The following is a 20,998-nucleotide window of genomic DNA, read 5'->3' on the forward strand; positions in this document are numbered from 1 at the left end:
CTGAAAATATCCAGTAAGCAATGTTCTATAAAATGAACGAGCAAACATCGGAGAAAGATACACACAACAATTCTTTTTTTTATGTTTGACTCTATTACAATTATAGCTAGATTTTTAAAATTCCTGTTCACATGTGAAAAGATCCTAAGTTACCCCAGGACATAGCAATTTTATTTTAAATGGGTCTTTTCAACAGTTTCTCTCTTTGGGGGACTCTATTTTTTAATGGAATATTAATGGGCTGTATTTGTAACAGGCAATTGATTGACATTGTGTAAATAAAAGCCTTGATTTTGCATGCAGATAGATGGTGTACATCAAAGTCAAGTTAAAAGTACTTCATGCACACTATTAAATTCTACCAAATAAAAATGTGTAGAAAATGGAATATTTAAAAATCCATTAGCAATAAAAAAAATAAATGATAAGACATTGAGAAGCCTGCTCAAAGAAGATTTGTGTGTCACTTGGATCAAAAAGTCATAAGACTCATATACAGGTGGTACTTAGAAGGAAGAGGTCTGAATCCTCTATGACAACTGAGAAACAAAGAGAATGAATTCCTTCAACAATAAAATTACCTTACAGAAACTCCTTCGAATAGAATAAAGGGAGAGAGGAAATAGAGAAAAACTAAACAGGAATGAACCAAATTTATCATAAATCTCCCAGCCACTTTTCCCCAGAATCCTTAAAGTTATTCAGAAATTCTTCATTCAATCATTCATTTGTTAATATCCGTACCCACATCTACATCTATCTACCTATCCTTTATCTGTCTCTGTCTGTCTGTCTGTCTGTCTGTCTGTCTGTCTGTCTGTCTATCTATCTATCTCTTTTCTATCTATCTCTTTATCTATCTCTGTCTATCATATCTATCATCCACTGTATCTATCTATAATCTACTGTATCTATCTATCTCTATCTATCTGTCTGTCTGTCTGTCTATCTATCTATCTCTTTTCTATCTATCTCTGTCTATCATATCTATCATCCACTGTATCTATCTATAATCTACTGTATCTATCTATCTCTATCTGTCTGTCTGTCTGTCTGTCTTCATCTATCTATCTCTTTTCTATCTATCTCTGTCTATCATATCTATCATCCACTGTATCTATCTATAATCTACTGTATCTATCTATCTCTATCTATCTGTCTGTCTGTCTGTCTATCTATCTATCTCTTTTCTATCTATCTCTGTCTATCATATCTATCATCCACTGTATCTATCTATAATCTACTGTATCTATCTATCTATCTCTATCTGTCTGTCTGTCTGTCTGTCTGTCTGTCTGTCTATCTACCGTCTCCTCGCAAGGTCAACATCTGCGCTGCAGAGAGGGCTGCAGCGGTTCCTCCTGCTTGCTGAGTGGTGGGAAGCCGCGGCCGCCCGTGCAGATTTAGCGAGGGGCAGGAGGAGGCACGCACACACCGCGGCTCACTTTCCCAGCTCTGCCCAACCCTTATGGCTCTGGCGCGGCCCTGGCAGGATGAGCGGAGGGTCCAGCGGGAGGTGCTCGCTGCCCGCCAGGGCGCGCCAGAGCCATAAGGGTTGGGCAGAGCTGGGAAAGTGAGCCGCGGTGTGTGCGTGCCTCCTCCTGCCCCTCGTTGCCAAATCTCGCACGGGCGGGCGCGGCTTCCCCACCACTCAGCAAGCAGGAGGAACCGGCTGCAGCCCTCTCCTCTGCAGCGCAGATGTTGACCTTGTGGGGAGAGAGGGAGAGATCCTCTCGGGCGAGCGCCTTCCCCGCAGCCCTCCGCACAAAAGGAGGACCCGCCGGTAGGGGAAACCGAGCCGCGGAGGCGCTCCGTGCAGGTGCCTCCAAAGGCAGGAAGGACGGGCTGGCGGGCGCTAACCTCGCCCGTTCTCCCTGCGTCGGGCTAAGGGTGGTGGCTGTTTCGCTGCGAGCGGCTCCCGCCTGGCCTTTCTTTGAGGTGGAAAAGGTCGCTGGGCTGAAGGGACCGGCGCGTCAGAGGCGCGCAGTGTAGGGAGGTCGGGAGGAATGGAAGAGGCACCGGGAAATTAGCTTCCCCATCGTTGGGTTGGGCTGCCCTCTCGGGCAGGGGAGGCTTTGTAAAATAACCGCTTTACCTTTGAAAGCAAAGGGAAGACGGGCGGCAGCAAGGGAGAAGGGAAAGCAACGGTGGAAGGTCTCCCGATATGAAGTTCCCCACAACGCAGGCAGCACCATATCTGGGCATGCAACAAAAGTACTTCCTAAGAGGCCGGACTCCGCTGGCACCGCCTCCAAGTGGGGGGTCGTCTTATACGGCAAGTATATAACAAACTCTATATTTTGAGTGGAAATGTTGGGGGTCGCCTTATACGCCCAGTCGTCTTATACGCCGGCAAATACGGTATTTATCTATCTATCATAAGACCATTGAAGAATCTTGTTCATACCTTATTGTAATGACGTTGTCTTAAAATTAAGGAGTATCAAAGTTAATTGGATCGAAAATTAGAAAGATCATCCTACGTACACAGGTGTCTCTCTCTAAGCACAAAGAGGAACAAAATATAGCCCATGTATAAATCTTCAGTGAGCAAAATAAATACTTGCTTAATTCTGAAATGCAATACTGAACAATTATCACAATTATTAGAGCCCCCATCTCCATACACCTAAGGGAGAAAGATAGACAACACTCCTTGCCAATCTTCTAGTTAAACCATCAACATTAGTGTGAGTTTAGAGGGACTTATTTTCACCACCATTCCATGGCTATGTTAGCTGCCTGGAAAGAATTCAAATAGTTTGTGTGGCAGTATGAGAACACTGCTACAAATGTTCATAAAGGCTGGCTCCTTTCCAGCCAGTCAGTGGGAAATGCCAAAATAGGGGTTAGCTGGAATTCTGCCTCTGCCCCCACTCTACATCGCATTACATTAATTTTTCATCACAGGGGAAGGGACAGGGTGCCAGTTACTGTCAGGGAAAGCAATGCCATCATCCATGGAATATGGCATCACTGAAGCTGATGCCTAAGACCCAACACATCATAACTTCTGATTTTTCCATTTTCATTTGGTGACATCACCTCATTCTAGGTAGACTTTTTTTCTGTGGCCTTGAATGGCAGTTCCAAATAATTGCCAGTAGTGGAGGAGTGGTCATCCTTCAGCCATTTTTTCTTCTTGTTGTTTCCTTATCAATTCATGATGCCTTGATATCTAGAAGAAGGGGAGAAGGATAAACCTTGCAGCTCCATCATTCTGGAATAAGAACAATGAAGACAGGTTGCTCAGCTTGACTTTCTAAGAATTCCAGAAGCCCAACAGAATTTGGGGCACACCCAAGAAAGGGCAACCATCTCTGATCACTGTTGCTCTTAGATGTAGAAGAGACCTTGACCTTGGAACAGGAACTTATTCTTTAGAACAGCTGGTGGGGGGGGTACCTCTTTCAAGAAATTTAAAGAGAAACAATAGAAAAAGTTGTAGTCGTAACATTTATTCCAATAAATGTTTTAATATTCTTAATGGGTTTGAGAGGAAGGTTCATGTCTGGATTTTTATTTTATTTTTCTGCAACCCTTGCCCATTGTACATAATGGCCTGCCTACTGTACCTCTCAGCTGGAAGAGAAAAAGAGAAAACGATGCCGCAGATCAATGAAAAGATGACCATTCCCTTCCCAAACTATTGCTGAAACTAAGTGATTTATTAAGATACACATCTCATGAACTCACTTTGTTCAAGGCACCTGCACATCTCTACTTTGCCATCATTCTTCATTATTTTGGGGTTGTTCTACCACCAGAATATGCAAGTCCAATGTTTATGATCTCTTCTCGTTATTGTTCAGCTGCTTCATTCTGCTCAGAGCGAAGCCATCTACCAGCCCCATAATATTGTTTTCCCATGGCAACAGATATTTCAGTCCATATCTTTGTTCCAGCTACAAGCTGACACAGTTATTTTCTCAAATCTCTAGTAACACAACAGACCTGTGTAACCTGTGTACCCTCCGTATGTGTGGGCTTGAATTCTAAAACTCATAAGCCAACTCATAAGCCAAAACTCTTTGCCACTTTTGTGGAAATTAAAACTTAAATTTTAGAGGGTGACCAAGTTGGGAAAATGGCATCTCTGGAGCTAATGAAAAGTCAGTTGTAAATAACATTTATAGTTGCTTGATAACTCAGTAACCACCATTTCCAATTTTCAGTTATTGCATAATGCTGAATCATACTACTATGAGGTGCATACTGCATATATTTGCATAGTAGAACATATATTTTGCATCTAAAGGATTACAGGTTCAATCCTTGGTGTTTTGAGGTGAGACAGTGAGAAAGAAAATGTAAATGCTTTTGTGTCAGTTTTCTCCATATAGGTATGATCCAGATGTGTGGATTTCAACTCCCACAATGCTCATCAATGGCCATGCTGAAGGGGGTTTTGGAAGTTGAAGTCAACACATCTGGTTGGTGCCCGAAACATGAAAGACTGACAAAGTCAGACTGAGTTTTATAGTACAACCTGGCATAAAGCATTTTCTGGTCTTCTTATATTATTTTTCACATAATACCATAATGCTCTTCCAGCTTAAATTGTTTCTCACAAAAACATCAAAGACTTAAAAAAACAACCCAAAAGCATATTGGAATATAATCCCATAGGAACATGAGGTTGGATGATTCCTTTAGTTGCAATCATTGCTATGCCAATTAAGAAAAAAAATGTCTAATCTGAATATATTTATTTTAAATAGTCAGAACTCATGCACATGTGCACCCACAAAGATATTTGCAGAGAGAACATTACATATTTCTAGTTACAGTAATGATTGACCCCATTTCTCCAACAAGTTCTGCCTATTAACTCTCAACATTTCACAGATGAAAAGAGTTGCATCTGTGCATTTATAACACCAAGAAACACAATCTGTGTTTCCCCCTCTTATCCTATCATGGGAAAACCATATTATACCTACTTAGTCCTTCCTCCTTAGCAGCCTGTTCCATATTGACTTCTCAAGGAGAGTGCATCAGTAAATTCATCATAAGTGTTTATTGTGGTGAGATATAAAAACATCTGTGATCAAAATTGCTGTCATCTCAACTGTGCATTCAAAATGGCTCTCTGTTTTAAAATTGGAGTTGTCTCTTTGTTTTTTAAAAGAAGCTGCTTTGTTACAGAAACTAAGACCCTTTCAATAGCTGCATTTATTTTAATTTGCCTGGGCAAAATGATGAGAATTTGCTTCAGTTTGGTGTTGTTGGTTTTTTAATTATTCAGGCAAAAAGTTTTTGAAATGCCTGGATATAATGAAATCTGGGCAAAAGGAAAAAATACAATCCTTCTTTCCTTCCTTTCTTCCCTCCCTTCTTCCCTCCCTTTCCTCCCTCTTCTATGCACGTGCATATGAAGTGAAGCAGTGATAGACATGGGCATATGAAAATCAAACAAAACTCCTTTTGTATTCTGCCAGTGCTGAATTGAAATCCAACAATTTATAGCAAACCTTCAACTGGCTTACAGGCCACAGTTTAATATTGATTAAGTTCATTTCCATTACATTAAATTCATGAATAAATAAAATATTCTGGTTTTGAGAGAATAGCCACTGAGATGTTTCAGAGAGCTCTGACAAAAGAGCTTGAAAGCTTCAGCAAACTAGACAACATGCGATCATACATACCTCAGCCATCACTACTCTAATTTCTCTTAAAGATGAAGACAAATTGTTCTGAATTAGCTATACAGCTGATGCTTAAAATACATGCAGGCAACCCATTTTTTCCATCAATTAGAATATCTGAAAAGAAGAAAAGAATGTGATTTCAAACACATCAAGTGCCAAGTATTTCAGAAGTTTAACTTACACAAAGTTCACTAAAACCTCTTAAATATAAATGAACCTGGAAGTTTTTCATTTGTCATCCTCTTTTTTCCTAGTTCTGATGTTAATAGTTATTGGGAGACCATTCTGAGTCCTTTGCTCCTACCTTTCATTGATAAAATAAATGCAAAACAACACGGAGGTTGGAAAGCCCCACTAGCAAGAGTCATCAAGTGTTTCCTCAGAGTTGAAGACTCAGTTTAAGGACAGCTTGGAATAGTTGCAAGGGAATCACAGCAGGAAGGGGTATGTCTCCATCTCCTGCTTGTAAGCACCACAGAGGCACCTGAATAGACATAGTGCTAGAGTAGGATAGCTTATTTCTAATCTTTTGGACCTGATCCAGAACAGCTATTCATATTCCATGATTGCTTTTCTTTCAATTTCAGCAATCAAGAATTTGTGGGAGAATGGAGATAGAGACTAGCAATAGCAGTAGCTGTTAGACTTGTAAGACTTAAGCACCACTTCATAGTGCTTTACAGCCCTCTCTAAGCAGTTTACAGAGTCAGCCTATTGCCCCCAACAATCTGGGTCCTCATTTTACCAAACTCGGAAGGATGCAAGGCTGAGTCAATCTTGAGCCAGTCAAGATCGAACGGCTGGCAGTCAGCAGAGCTAGCCTGCAATACTGCAGTCTGACCACTGGGCCACCACCAGAAAAGGTTGATTGATTGATATTGATTGATGTGTGTACCATCAAGTTCTTGTAAACTCTTAGCAATTACATATATAAGTTTACTCCAAGGTGATCTATCCTTAAACCTGGTCCTTCAGATCTTCCAATGGTGTACCCATCTCCATTGTAACTGAGTCTATCTATCTTGCCGCATAGGAGAAGGATTGGCAAAGCCAAGGGTGGAAAGAGGGATCAGCCTATAATCGCTCTGCAGCCAGAAACAAACTATGCTCAATCCCTCCCTGACTGCCATTGACCCTTATCTAACTCTAAGACCTTTGTGGCCCCACTGTTAAGTGAATCGCTGTGGTTGTTAAGTTTAGTTGTTAACTAAATTGTTCAGTGAATCTGGCTTTCCCATTGACTTTGCTTGTCAAAAGGTCACAAAAGGTGATCACATGACCCCGGGCACTGCAACCACCATAAATATGAATCAGTTTTGATCACATGACTGTGGGTATGCTGCAAAAGTGCTAAGTGTGAAAGATGGTAATAAGTCACTTTTTTTAGTGCCATTGTAACTTTGAACAGAGACTAAATGAACTCTTGTAAGGCAAGGATTACCTGTAGTTAATCAGGGGATTGCTGAATATCTCAAAGTTTGAGTAGAAATATAGAACAAGAGTCATTCCTGTGGATAGTGGTGTTTCACCTTAAATGTGCCTTATAGATTAATATCAGCACCTTAAGTTGGATCAAGAAATAAATAGCATTTCATGGAGACTGTAAGGGCCTGCATCAGCTGGTCCCTCAGGAAAGTAATACTCTTGAATCCATTGAGTCGAATCAAAAGAATTTTTACTAAGAGATTGTGGTTGCAGTAAAGTCAGGTGAAATCTGAAAAATCCCACGCAAAGTACAAAGCAATTCTTTCATCCCCAGACCCAACACCCCTGACCAGTCCACTGACAGCCAATATGATGCTGAAGATTGTTTTGAGATCTCTGAGGTGCTAGGCAGATAATAGTTCAGTCTTAGGGCATGGCGGCCTTGAAAACAGGCTGGCACCAGCTGGGAGGGAGTCTGCTCCATATCCTAATTCCCAAGCAGTTACAGCAAAAAAAAAAAAAAAAAAAACATGTGGAAAATGCCAGTAAGCCCTCCTTCCCCCTACCCACTTTCAACAAAATGGCAGGACACAATGTGGGCCTGACAGGCTATAGAATAATAGCATAGTATGATCAAAATTCCCAGTCCTTGCTACTATATTTTGCATTCAATGAATTTTCAAGACAATTTTCAATGGTATTCAGCAGATAAGATCAACAAGAATGACAGCAGTTTATCAAGGCAAATGTTATTGAAATGAGGGCTCTGTTCAGACAAATGAAGTGAGCTGATCCGTTGTCTAAAAAAAACTTTCTGGGCCCTAAGACTATCATGTAGGTGTGATTCATCAATGGAGACCTCAGTGCTGAGCTACCCTGAACTCTCACCCCAGGCAGGAGAAAGGGAAGCAAAAGATTATATGGTTACTTCTTCCTTGCTGCCACAGCACCCATGTCCTGGGCTGGGCCCCAATAAAATCTCGCTTCATCTCCTTAGTCACATGAAGAATCCCTGTTACTGACTATTGAGTCAACAGCTGGCTTGGGAGCAGCAGTGGAAGAAAATATGATATGAAAGCAGCAGCTGCCTTCACTATTTGTACATCCATTTGTGTAACAGATATGCATGTCTCCAAAATGAAGGTGTATCTGGAAGCACACTGTGCTGGGAATGGGATCTTTTGAAGGAACACCACCTTGTTCCAGAAAAATCATCCAGATGAAGAAGAAGCCATTAACACAATCACTATCTCATCTGCATCAAGTTTCAAACTACTGAGCTTCTATTATGCTGCCTGAAAAAACGAACTAAATGGACATCATCCTTTCCTTTACTCAACAGTTTGGGTAGAATAGAAAGGAAACGATGGAACCTACTCTTCTCCCTTTCAACACTCTAGTTCAGGGGTCTCCAACCTTAGCAACTGTAAGCTTTGCTGGCTGAGGAACTCTGGGAGTTGAAGTCCACAAGTCTTAAAGTTGCCAAGGTTGGAGTCCCCTGCTCTAGTTCTAAGACTCTCTGCAGTCAGAGGCAACTTCTTCAATGGTAGGGCTGGCTTTGTTGTTACATTGCTGCTGGAAGGGTTGATGACATTTGGTTTTGGTGCTAGCTGGGTTTTTAGTCTATTTAAAGTAATCTCAGCATTCAGTTGTGACTCTTGTTGGGTGAAGATAGGTGAAATAGGGACATTATTACAGTGTAATTTTGAGACTAGATTTGGAAATGTTTGAGAGGTCTGCCTAATGGCTTTGCTCATTGAATATCATGAGACATCACTTATTCTAATTCAGAAGTGTGCAGACTCTACTTCATCATTGTCTCTACTTTGACAATGAACTTCTGAAGCAGAGACACTCTGACCTTTATATCACAAGGAAGACTTCACGTGAAGGTCACCCTTATGATGTAAAGTCCAGGATATCAGTTTCAACACACAGAAGGTGAAGAGAAGGGCTATTAGGAATACTGAGTAATCACAATATAGACCAGATTAAGATGTCTAAACCAAGCACTCTGCAAACTCTACAGCAAAATATTAGTAATCCCTTTGACATGCAATAATTAAAGTTGACTTATGTCATAATGGGGAGACAGCCGGTCAGCAAATTACATCAGTGGAATATTTGTAGGGCAGAGCCTCCATTACGATTGCTTCCATTGTCTACTTATGTCTATACATCTATATGACAGATTATAGTATATAATAAAATTAATGTTCACTTTTCTTTTCTTCTTGTTGCATCTGATAACTAAAGAAATACTAACAACTTATCCATCTTTTCTCAGTTGAAATTTTAAAAGAATCTGCTATCGTGGTGGTGCCAAAATAGTAAAATCATTTATTGTAAGCCTTGACCAAAACTCAAATGTTCTTGATACTTTAAACATTTCTTTTTCTCAGGAGCAGAAAGAAACAAAATGAAATAAATGGCCCTCAGCCTTCTTAAAAGTTGAACATTAGAAGTTGCAGGACCATGTTTGTACAGTTCAACTCTGTTGTGTTTAGTCTCAAGAAAGCACTTGAGTTCAGTAATTCCCAAGCAAGTGTTGCAAAATAGGCTCCAGGCAACTCTACACTGGTCATAACATTACTATGAAAGAGCCCAAATCAGTGCTGAGACCAATCCAGGGCAGCGTTTTCATTCATTTCTAATCCATTCAAATACATATACAATATGTTTATGCAAAAGTTTTAGTATTGTATATATGTAAAAGATTAAAGATATCAGCTTGATTCCTAATGATTCCATTGATCCATCCATCCAGTGTTTTTCCCCACAAAAATAAAGTAACTTGCAATTGTCTTCTTCTCAACTTTAAAAAATTCAATGTAGTCTTCCTGGTACTTTCCTATTCAACTTCTAAAATGTCTGACCTTGCTTAGCTCTTGAGATCAGAAAGGTATGAAGTCAGCTAGATATTATAACAGACCTTTCAGCAACTTGGGATTACGACTGCTGACAATTGCTGATTTATATGGTTCAGGTTATAGATGTGTCTTCATATAACTCTACAAAGGTCTCCAGATGGTTTGGTTTAAAATAGCAGTATAGCTCATTGGACAGTAGAAAACTGACTTTTATGGAATGAAATCTTTCTCTGTTATCATCTTTATTTCTCTGTTAACCATCTCTGTTAGTTCTCTCTCCACATCAATATCAGAATTGCTTGTAGAGTACTTAGCATAATGGTTCATCTGCCCTGTTATTATCTCTAAGTGATCTTCAAGAAGTTTATTGTGAAAAACCCGCAAGTTTGAGAATCCCTTAATTTGAACATTCAGTGAACAAGTATGCATCAGTCACAGCAAGCAACCATTCATTTCCTAGAACATATTTGCATTGTTTAGGGTGTATCTTCTGAAAAAAGGAAAGAAAATTATTATATTTATCCTATCATGTACATTTTAGTAATATAGAAAATATTTTAATATACAGTATTTAAAAAAATTAAATCTTAATTGATTAGGAAGAGAAAATTTTCATTATAACAAGAGTTATAATGGTAAATAGGGATGCGATGGCTCAGTGGCTAAGATGCTGAGCTTGTCGATCAGAAAGGTCAACAGTTCAGTGGTTCAAATCCCTAGCACCATGTAACGGGGTGAGCTCCCGTTACTTGTCCCAGCTTCTGGCAACCTAGCAGTTCGAAAGCATGTAAAAATGCAAGAAGAAAAATAGGGACCGCTTTGGTGAGAAGGTAACAGCATTTTGTGTGCCTTCGGCGTTTAGTCATGCTGGCCACAAGACCACGGAGATGACTTCAGACAGCGCTGGCTCTTTGGCTTTGTAATGGAGATGAGCACCACCCCCTGGAACCAGAAACAACTAGCACGTATGTGCAAGGGGAACCTTTACCTTATAACCTTGTAATGGTAAATGCAAGGAGGCAGGAAAATCAAGACAGAATATAATTCCAATTGTACATACATATATTGTATCATTCAATTTGATAATTCAATTTGATGAGTGACCAGACCAACAACATACAACAATAGCAAATCACTGGAGAAATGGAAATGATTATGCAAATAATTATGTTTAGGCCATCAATTTTTTTTAATGGTTGCCACTTCCTAAATTCCTAATTCCCATACCTTCCTACTTCTTGGATTAGCCACATGCAAGGAAGCTACACATCCTCCAACCAATCAGACTAAATTATATGATGATGTCCGTTGAGAAAAGAAAGAGCAAATCATTCAACAGAGGTGAATAAATGGACATCTTCATCATGAACAAGAGGAGTTGAAAGAATGAAACACCCTTCCCTTTTTTTCATGTTTCTATCAGAGATCTCAACTGGAAAGTTCCTTCTCTGATTTCCCTCCTTCCTTAATATGACAGGTAGAATTGCTACTTTCAGCATCAAGCCACCAAAATGGATTCTAAAAAGTCTCAATGCTTCAGTTTGTAATGCTGGCATGCTTGATAACTTCCCCCTTCTTTTTCAACAAAATAAATCTGGGCATAATTGTGATGACCTTTGGATTAATCGCCCTCCCTCCTCTCTGTCATTCTAATAGAGAGCTTGGGGAAGATGTGAGGACAGCTCATCTGGAAGTGATAGAATTTCTGCCTTTGCCTTTCCCCTTCAGGCACTAATGGGTTTTTGTCAGTCCCTTTCTACCCGGTGGATGACACGTGCAGCTATTCCACTTAGTTGTCCATTAACTTCTTCAAGAGGTTACTTTGTTCTTGCTATAATACCCAAAGTTGAGTTCAAGCTGCAGAGATTAAATTTCTACAAATCCTTTTGCTTATAAAGGTGCTGTTTCCAATTGTCAGGGATGTTTATTGGAGTGCAATCGTATCCAATAGTAATTAAAACAGGCTGTTTCAAGCAAATGCAAAAGGTCAGGCTGGCCGGTGGATCAACAGACTTGTTTAGCTGTCAGGTTTCTTGGGGTATTGCTGCCTGACAGTTTGTTATTTTTTTTTCTCTCCAAGTCATCTATTTACCTAAGCAACAAGTGGGGAAAATCAGTGATCTCCAGCCACGGGATAGATGGTTTGAAACCCAATGCAACAATAAAGCTTTGTGTGTTGTTTCTTTAAGATCAAGTAATGTGACTCCCGCGTGGTTCACATAGAAGCGTTGAAGTAATTTGTTCATTTACCTTGAGGTTTGGAGAACCAAGTCATAAGCAACTAGAAAGGTGCCATTTTCATTGGGTAAAAAAAGAACACCTGTTGCTGGATGAACTTTAAATAAGGCTGTGTGCCTTGGATAAATATTTTCCATTGAAATGCAGAAAAGCTGGCCTAGAAAGGGAAGTTAGTCGAATTCTCAAGCAAAGAAGTATGATTGGGACAGATCATTTCTCATACGATGTCTCAAGGTTTCTGTTTTTACGTGTAGGTTTTTGTTTTCAGGGCTTGTTTATCTGCCCAGAGTTATTTAATTAAGAGGGGTAGCCATAGAAACAGTTCACCATGAAGAAAGAGCATAGAAGCCCAACTTCTGTAAGAACACCAGTCAAATAGTCCAGGCAATCCTCGACTTATAACTACAATTAAACCCCAAACTTCTGTTGTTAACCAAAAGAGTTGTTAAGTGAGTTCTGGCCCTTTTTACAACTTTTCTTAATAGAACAATAGAATTCTTTATTGGCCAAGTGTGATTGGACACATAAGGAATTTGTCTTGGCACAAATGCTCTCAGTGTACATACAAGAAAGATGCATTCATCAAGAGTCAAGAAGCATCAGGTACAACACTTAATAATAGTCATAGGGTACAATAAGCAATCAATTCATACTAGGAAACAGTCAATATAAATTGTAAGGTTACAAGCAACAAAGTTACAGTCATACAGTCACAAGTGGGAGGGGATGGGCAATAAGGAGTGATGAGAAGATTAACAGTAATAGTAGTGCAGACTTTGTAAATAGTTGTTGAGGGAATTATTTGTTTAGCAGAGTGATGGCGTTCGGGGAAAAACTGTCCTTGTGTCTAGTTGCTCTGATGTGCAGTGCTCTATAGCATCGTTTTGAGGATCGGAGTCGAAATAGTTTGTGGTATGTATGATTCTGTGTGTGTTTTGGATCCTTTCGATTGAATCCTGTGGGGCAACGAGCATCTATAGTCGGCAAGCCTTGTTACACATTGGACTGAAATGTGAAAAGGCTATTATGGATGATTTTATACATTCTCATAACATACCAAAGGAGGCAGCTAGGCCCCTGGGGGAGCCATGGATCACTATCCCTGTAGGAAGGAGGAAGAGGTGGAGAAATAAGGATAAGGATGGATAGAACAGGCAAGTTGGCATATTAGGAATTACTATAAGGAGTAAAAAAATGGAGGTTGAAGAAAAAGGAAGGAGAAATGATATGGTGTTGTGATGAGTAGGCCTTCCAATCATGGTGAATGTCCATTCATAAGCTTTGTGGGATAAATTACATAAGTAATTTATCCCTGGACTGTTTCAGAATTCAGTATGTAGTCTTTAGAGCAAAATTCAGTTAAATCCTGACAAGTCAGGTCTCTATCTGAAAATGTCATAGGTTTTTACCTAAAACAACATCTATGATACAAATATATTCTTTCTATAAAATGTGAAAACAGTTTTAAAAAAACCATTGCACCTATCCTTTTGAAATGCTAGAATCACCTAAATACATTCAGCTGAAAATAACCAAATTGGAACGAAAACTGCTGGACCAAATCTCTGAAACTATTCAATTTGACAAGCATGATGTACATTCCATCCAGTTCTACCAAGCATTATTGCCAAATTCTTCTTAAACACACATCACACTTCCATTTTAAATAGTCTTACCAAAAACAACAAAACCTTAAACTTTTGTAACATCCTCTGGAATCTGTTACAAATTGGGGAACTTGCCCAATTCAATCAAAGATAAAATTATTTATAGTCCAGTTGCCTGACCCTGAGAAGTAGAAGACTTTAGGACTTACATTGTATGTATTAAACTAAACATCTCCAAAATCGGTGTTTCATAATCTCAGGAATTTTAAGATACGTGGACTTCAACTACCAGAATCCCCCAGACTGCTGGCCGGCAAATTCTGAGAACTGAAGTCCAGGCATCTTAAAGAAACACTGCTTTAAATCAATCTAAAGGAATTTATTTTCCTTGCTGCCAAACGAGGCTTTGAGCTAATTGTGCATCTCCCTAATTTTCTACCTGATCTGGAATATTCCACACTGCCTCACCTTCTTAAAGGCCCATTCACAAATAGCAATAGCACTTAGATTTATATACTCACCATATTGCTTTTCAGCACTTTCTGAACAGTTTAAAATGTCAGCATATTGCCCACTAGGTCCTCATTTTACCCACCTTGGACGGATGGAAGGCTAAGTCAATCTCGAGCCCATCAGGATCGAGCTCCTGGCAGTGGGCAGAGTTAGCCTGCAATACTGCATTCTAACCACTATGCCACCAGGGCTCCTTATATGACATATAAGGATATTATACCACATAGGTCTTGTCTATAGCTTGCTTAGTCATGTTAACCTGAAGTGATTATAAGGAGTTGCCTAGAAAACCCAAGGGGGTAGTGGACAACAGAAATCCTTGCTTACCTTATTCGTATCATACTCAGTAGATCTCAAATACCTTAGTTTCATACTTTAAAAAAAAACTTCTTCTTTTTTTTGTAAAACTAATACAACATGTTTACTTTTTTCTGCAGAATTTACAAAATCTATTTACTTTTTTTTTTTCTATAAAATGTATATATGTTTTCAATCTAAGGTCATTGTTTACTATTTTTTATTCCCGTAATGTTCCAGGTACCTGCATTAAGCTACTGATGCAACAAGTTATTTTTACAGATTGTATTAAGTTAAAGCCTTGAAAGCATAACAATAATGTTATCTTTATATTGAAATGTAGCCTTTCAATTTTTTTAGCAATAGGAAGGGGTTATAAAGAGATTTGACTCTATGCTTTCTCCATTTGTCCATTATGGGAATGAATGAAAAATATACTAATTAAAATACAGGTGAAACTCGAAAAATTAGAATATCATGCAAAAGTTCATTTATTTCAGTAATGCAACTTAAAAGGTGAACTTAATATATGAGATAGACTCATTACATGCAAAGCAAGGTAGTTCAAGCCGCGATGTGTCATAATTGTGATGATTATGGCTTACAGCTCATGAAAACCCCAAATCCACAATCTCAGAAAATTAGAATATTGTGAAAAGGTTCAATATTCTAGGCTCAAAGTGTCCCACTCTAATCAGTTAATTAAGCCATAACACCTACAAAGGGTTCCTGGGCCTTTAAATGGTCTCTCAGTCTGGTTCAGTAGGAATCACAGTCATGGGAAAGACTGCTGACCTGACAGTTGTGCAGAAAACCATCATTGACGCCCTCCATAAGGAGGGGAAGCCTCAAAAGGTAATTGCAAAAGAAGTTGGATGTTCCCAAAGTGCTGTATCAAAGCACATTAATAGAAAGTTATGTGGAAGGGAAAAGTGTGGAAGAATCATTAAGTGTTGTACGTCATGATTCTTGATTCTTAACGAATGTACCTTTTCTTTATGTATACTGAGAGTATTTACACCAAGACAAATTCCTTGTGTGTCCAATCACACTTGGCCAATAAAGTATTCTATTCTATTCTATTCTATTCTATTCTATTCTATTCTATTCTATTCTATTCTATTCTATTCTATTCTATTCTATTCTACAAGCAGCAGGGATGGCCGCAGCCTGGAGAGGATTGTCAGGAAAAGGCCATTCAAAAGTGTTGGGGACTTTTACAAGGAGTGGACTGAGGCTGGAGTCAGTGCATCAAGAGCCACCACAAACAGACAGATCCTGGACATGGGCTTCAAATGTCGTATTCCTCTTGTCAAGCCGCTTCTGAACAACAAACAATGTCAGAAGCGTCTTAGCTGTGTTGAGGTAATTCCCCGTTAGGAGAATGAGTGCACACAGGGAGACGTAGTGAGAGTGGTGAGGAATAACACATAACCAGCACACAGATACACTGTATAGTAAAATGTAGGTTTTTACTTCCAGTAAACGGTTAAGCAAAGTCCAACAAACAGTCCAAGTCACACACGGTTAAACAGTCAGTTTTCAGTCCAGGGATAATCCAATAACAAAGTCCAGTATCATAAACAGTTCAGTAACAGACTTACATCAAATCCAAGAAGAACTATGATCAGCAACAGTCAATAGGGAAATATTCAGGAAACAGTGAACATCAGAACATTGACCAACTAGCAACTATCAACAACAGGACAGCAGGACTAAACAACCCAAGTTTCTGGCTCCATCTTATGGCCATTTGAGGAACCATACCCAATTACAATTTTAGCATTCCCTTAAAGATACAGTATAATAATGTCTATCCTGGTTTATATATTTTCTAACCCAACTGTTAGGTGACTTACATTCCTAACAAGCTGGGCTAAAGAAAAACAGAACTGGTCTGTTGCTCAGTGGTCCAAAGTCCTCTTTTCTGATGAGAGCAACTTTTAGAAACCAAGGACCCAGAGTCTGGAGGGAGAGGCACACACTGCAAGATCCTTGAAGTCCAGTATGGAATTTCTGCAGTCTGTGTTGATTTGGGGAGCCATGTCATCTGCTGGTGTTGGTGCACTGTGCTTCATTAGGTCCAGGGTCAACGCAGCCGCCTACCAGGATATTTTGGAGCACTTCATGCTTCCTTCCACAGACGAGCTTTATGGGGATGCTGACTTCATTTTCCAGCAGGACTTGGCACTTGCCCACACTGCCAAAAGCACCAAAACCTGGTTCAATGACCGTGGGATTACTGTGCTTGATTACCCAGCAAACTCGCCTGACCTGAACCCCATAGAGAATCTATGGGGCATTGCCAAGAGAAAGATGAGAGACATGAGACCGAACAATGCAGAAGAGCTGAAGGCTGCTATCGAAGCATCCTGGTCTTCCATAACACCTCAGCAGTGCCACAGGCTGATAGATTCCATTCCACGCCACATTGAGGCAGTAATTGCTGCAAAAGGGGCCCAAACCAAGTACTGAGTACATATGCATGCTTATACTTTTCAGATATCTGATATTGTTCTATGTACAATCCTTGTTTTATTGATTGCATGTATTATTCTAATTTTCTGAGATTGTGGATTTGGGGTTTTCATGAGCTGTAAGCCATCATCATCACAATTATGACAAATCACAGCTTGAACTATCTTACTTTGCATGTAATGAGTCTATCTCATATATTAGTTTCACCTTTTAAGTTGCATTACTGAAATAAATGAACTTTTGCATGATATTCTAATTTTTCGAGTTTCACCTGTAGACAAAAAACACAGTTAGCCTTGTAGCATAAAAATACAATCAGAGGTAACGGTTTTGATTTTCATTTCTCTTAACTTCATTTCTCTAAACTTCAAATTTCTACTAGTCTTTTTTTATTCCAAAAGATTTGCATTAATGTATTTTAACATTCAATCCGTAGCTATAAAGTAGAATAATTCTACTAGCGTATTCCTTTCTAAAACTGACAAGACTATAATTCCATAAATAGTAAACTACTGTAAGGATTCCTTTCTTGAATGTAAAGGTTTATGTTTCAAAATTATTTTTGTGTTTATCATTCAAACAATTGGATTTAATTGCATTATTATTATTATCTAAGGAAAATGTAAACAGCGATCTTATAACAACCTATGTGAAAAATGTCTCCTTTGACGTAAGAATTATTGTTAAGAAGCAATTAAAGTACTGATTTAAATGTGAGTTAAATTTTTAAAACTTGGCATAGCTATATTTATTTTTCTCTAAATCCTGCTTCAGCTTTTGGAGAGCCGCTCCAGGCATGCTATTCGAAACCAAATCCCAAAGGTTTTACTAAATTCATTGGCTCTTGTATTGGGTCAACATATTTTGGATTGTGCTTTGAATTATGTTCCCTGAAAGGTATCTTGCATTGAACTTAGTTTAACATGTCCCTTCGGCTTCATTTGTATTCACTAATAACTAACTTCATATGATTCATATTTTCTTCATTGTTCAGTCCTATGATTTTGGATGTTCCTCTGACATTCAGGTACCCCAAAGATAGTCCAGTCATACATTTTTCAATACCAAATAATAGGTCTGAAACCTGTAAAACTCTCTCATCTTCATAGAAGTTGATTGCATGTGTGTGTTTTTGATTGTTGCTCTTCAATTATTTGAGAGTTTCTTATAAATGTAGCAAGCCTACATGGTTCTGCATTGATCAACATGTATTAAAAATGCTTATGTCCTTTTTGCTATATTTCCAATATTTGTTATCTATCAAGATATCAAGAATTGTCAGCTGGCTAAAAGAATTATCACACAACATTAAAAGGAAAAATCTTTACCTCATTTGCAGCAATAGATTCTCGATGTATGTTGTTTGTCAACATTTGAAATAAATCTTGTGCTGGTTTTTGTTTTGAAAAAAAGGGTAAAGAAGATATTGAAGCAATATAGTCAAGTTTTTGGAGTTGTTTTGCTTATAACATAATTATCCATAAGTTGTTTCCTTTTCTTTTTTTCATCAAAATTACCTACTCTGAAGTTATACACATTCTTTCTATTTGTATGCAGCTCTTCGTTCCTCTCTATGAACAAGTGTAACACAATAAAATCAATGTAATGAAAATCAATGCAGGAAAATGAGTAAACTAAAGAGCAAATCAAATCATATAAAAGGGGCATTGTTCACTTATCCCAAACTTTAACTTTAAAATTGCTGAATTCTTGGTTTTGCGATATGGTTATACAATTGAGGAAAATCATATTCATGGCACTCACCATCAGCTAGAAAGACTTCCTACTTAGAATGGGTCATATCCAGCTTAAAGGACAAAAATGCAAGATGAATTACAAACAGGAAAAGTAAAAAAAAAATACCTTGAAAGCATTAAAATAGTTCAGCGAACATTAATTTTAACTTGGTTAATGTTAAGGGAGTTGCATGATATGAAATAAATTATTAAGAGGGGTATTGGAAAATGAACCAAAGACAGCAAAGAACAAAAAAAACAAAGCCAAGCATGAAGTAGACTATGTATTTATTATAGAATAATAAAGAATTATCTAGAAATTGGATATAGTATTAGAATATCTTTAACACCAATATATGTGCAACTATATATAGCAGAGAAGGATTTTTTCCATGACATCTTGGTGTTCCATTAAATGTTAAAAAAAAAAAAGCTAGTAGGATAATACATGTAATACTATCTGTAGGAAGCTCGGTTAGCTGAAAACTAGAACCTTATGGACTATTAAATGTAGATCAGCTCTCAAAAGTTTTATCTCCTGAAACACAATGCTTGTAAAATGTTCACAGAAACAACTAAGAGGGCTGATTGTAATCAGTCTATGACTCAACCTGTAACTGGGAAGCATTTAGTCCTGGTTAAACCATGCCTGCCTAAATTATCAGGTGTTGTAAAAGTAACATTTACATACATACATACATACATACATACATACATACATACACACACACACATATACACACAAAAGCACCTGCCATTTTGAGTTGGCTCCTTGTAAGTGTATTGGCATCCTTTTCATGCCTTTTTCCCCCTTGTCTTTAAATCCTCTAATCCAGGCATGTCACACTCACGTCGACACAGCAGCATCACATGATGTATTGGGACTTTTTTCCCCTTCGCTAAACCGGACATGGGTGTGGGCAGCGCGTGATGCATCTGGCCCGCAGGCTTGGAGTTTGACAGCCCTGCTGTAATTTCATTAGATCTGACATAACTCATGTCACTAAGTTGATCATATGCCAATGTTAGTCCAAATGTGATGATATCATACAATTATTTGTAAAACAGGATTAAATGGCCACATACACAAAAGATACCAATAGGTTAATGAACATCACTGATAATTCTGAAAAGTATTTCTTTTGCAGGTGAGTGTTTTCTAAATCAAACCATCAACTTTAGAATTCTTTCTTCATGACAATCTAATGTATCACCTAATGAAATGGATATATATGTCTTATTTACTAAATATCAATAAATATTAAAAATTGGGGTGTCCAGAAGGAGGTAAAAAGGACAAGGTGATCAGAATATCATGCAGCCATCTTGATTTCTGCTTTCTCTTGCCGATAAGCCTGCTAGTAACTCTTCTTCCAATTTTCTGTTTGCGCTAGACATAAATCAAAGGCTTATCTTCGACTACTGTGCTGTAATATTTTGAATCTTCCTCTGCTATTTATTGACAATCTCTACAATTTCATTTCTTTAAGGGGAAAAATTAAACCAAACGCAACACCTTTTTGTGTGGCCAATTATATCATCATAAAATGCAGCAAATGCACGATGCTTTATTGAACATCTGTGTTGGTTATCCTGTGGGGACTTTAATAAAGGACCAAATAGCATATTGATGTTAATTTTACAGTACCGGGACTTTAAATAAAAAAAAAAATCCAAAATAAATAGCATCCATTAAACCGATCATAGTGTTGTAACTCAAATTGTGTTTATTATGCTAATGGAACATGAAATTAAGAAAAAGACCTTTATGCCAGTGGAATTAATTAATGAGCTTTATGAAGGCATTGGGATGTAATTTATTTCTAGATAAGTAAGTCTAATTTGCAGTTCCATGGGTCTCTGCAATGCTGATTGTAATAGTTATTCCTGCAGATGTGCTGCTCACAGCATGCCTTTCCATTAGAACTGAACACCTCATTATATAAACTGTACCTAATTAAACATAATACAGTGGTGACTTGTTAAACTGGCCTTTTTAAGTCAGCAGCTGCTTAAGCTAATAATATTGTACTCAAGATTTATTCATCTACCATATAATACCGATATTAAAATATACAGCCCAAGGGATTGATATTAATTTACTGCAATGCAACAGGTATACTTCAGATTTACTGATAAGAGATCAAGGCTTATGATTCCATAAAATTGACTTAAACTGA

The sequence above is a fragment of the Notechis scutatus genome, chromosome 3 (genome assembly GCF_049901735.1).
Source record: "Notechis scutatus isolate UNSWTSFEM ecotype Mainland chromosome 3, rNotScu1.2, whole genome shotgun sequence".
NCBI classification, from domain to species: Eukaryota; Metazoa; Chordata; class Lepidosauria; order Squamata; family Elapidae; genus Notechis; species Notechis scutatus.